This window comes from Dinoponera quadriceps, unplaced genomic scaffold, assembly GCF_001313825.1.
Source record: "Dinoponera quadriceps isolate SergipeBrazil2010 unplaced genomic scaffold, ASM131382v1 scaffold2420, whole genome shotgun sequence".
In the NCBI taxonomy this organism is placed as follows: Eukaryota; Metazoa; Arthropoda; class Insecta; order Hymenoptera; family Formicidae; genus Dinoponera; species Dinoponera quadriceps.
Genome location: NW_014556754.1, coordinates 284,958 through 287,136, shown reverse-complemented (window position 1 = coordinate 287,136; position 2,179 = coordinate 284,958).

The following is a 2,179-nucleotide window of genomic DNA, read 5'->3' as shown; positions in this document are numbered from 1 at the left end:
GGGGGGGGGGGGGGGCAGGAAGAATAATAACGATGTACGACAATGCGGCCGCTGTTGGCGTCGCGTGGCGAACAATGAGTCGCGCATAAATCATAGGCACCGGCGTAACATCGCGTCCGCTGTTATATTGCAGTTGCAACGCTATTTATACACGCGGCTCCGTTAAAAATATCGCAGCGGCTGATTTCTAAAGTCCATTCTGACGGGCCCCGTGATTTTTGCGAGGGAACCTCGATATTGCACTGCCGGATCCCGGATTACGTAACGCACGCGCGGTATATGCGATAACACGTGTGACTTAATTTCGTTGCCGAATACAGACGATCGTTAAACGTCCAATAGGGGACTTAACAAATTTACTACATCAGCGTAGCACGTTTATCGGTTTACGGCTTTTGCAGAGCTTACGCGATATCGAATATTATTCAGCGAATTTCTTGCTTCTCTCCCTCACCCACAAACCCACTGCTACTTATCGACACGGTGCTCAGCTTGAGATTTCCGCTTGATTTTCTTGCCTGATGCAATGAGTCACCGATTGCCCGTAACACGTGTAACAGTAATTGCCTTCCACAACTGTAACGGCCATCTAACAATTTCTTCAGCACAATCAATTATCTCAACCGTACATTCATTAAGTCCCGATACGAATAGTTACCCACCGAGTTGAAGCACACGGGTGAAACAGACACACGGAAACGTCCTCGATGTTTCGGTTAAATCTATCTTCGAACGTCTTTGAACACATATATTCTACAAATAAATTCTAATTATACGCAATAAATTTTCTTACTTATCTCCGTTTGTAGAGAAGAGATTAAGGGAATATGCGTCCATTAAGCGAGCGAGGCCTTACTCGGAGAAAGAATTAGCCGTTGGAGCTAAAATATACCCCGTGGCAGCTGAGAAGTATCTTCGAAATAGGAACAGCTGATGTCGCTGCTACCTCACCTAAATTTATTAGCTGTTTGAATTTAGGCGCTATAGTAAAAAAAAACATATTAGATAGAGTGTACTAATATTACATTCATATTCCTGGTAGGAAATATATTGCCTTTTTTAATAGAAGCTGTACTTAAGATGTTAATGTATGCTGATTTTGCCTCAAATTTAGCCATTTGTTTGATTTAATGCTGTGTCGTATTTGAAAAACATCCTCGAAGTAAGTCGGTCTGTAGAATACCGGATTTTCAGTGACGACGTTAAGATGTTCATTACATAAGTTTATGATTGACTGAAAAATACTTTCCTAATAACGTTTAATTATCCAAGTAATAAATGTGAATTTTCAGCGAAATCAAGAGAAATATGTGCACAATATTACAAACACGGAGATATTATTTATGTATTTATTTTCCTTATTAACGCTTCGTTCGCGTGTCACTAATCAAGTTGTGTGCTCGTAGCGGACGCGTTTTACCTCCGACAGGCCAACTTTTACAACGATAACAGCCGAGTCCGAGACCAGCTGAATGAGATTCAGCCGCCAATACTAAGTAATTTCCCCCGAGCGCATTGAGAACGAACGCGGGGGAGGGGGGGAGTGTAGCTCCGGCAAAGACCTCGGTTGCGTTTTTCAGCAAACAGAAACCCCGGGACGTCGTAAGAAACAATAAGAATAAATCGAGAAGGACGTATAGCGGAAGGCAATACGTATCGCGCGGAGACAATATAGCGCGTCGCCGCGCCGCGATTTATGTTACGAGCATTTACGCGCGCGCGCGACCGGGCGTCTCCACAAAGGACCATTGTGCGATCGCGACGCGGCACGGTTAATATTATTAGCCATCCACGAGGAGCTGCGCTTAAACGGCCGATGCTTTCTGCCCTCGGCCTGAACCTGAGGACTCTATTACCAGCCAATCCTGCAGCGGTTATCTTCTCTTCCTCGTTCGCCGCACGGGCCATTGTCACCAGGCACGAACGACATTACCCGCCCGCTTTGGTCTAGCGGCGTCCAAAGCGGCTCCTTGATCGCCGAGAGAAGGATGATAATGCCGCCGTATATCCAGAAGAGACGTTATTCGCAACACAACATTAGTCAGAGCGGTAAAGAAATGATTCTGCGCGACCTTGGGACCAGCAGGACGGCAGGGATTCCGGCGATCAATTCGCGCTCCGTGGTAGTTGATCAAGTTTATTTAACGGGCGAAAGACATCAGGTCGGGAACAACGGGTG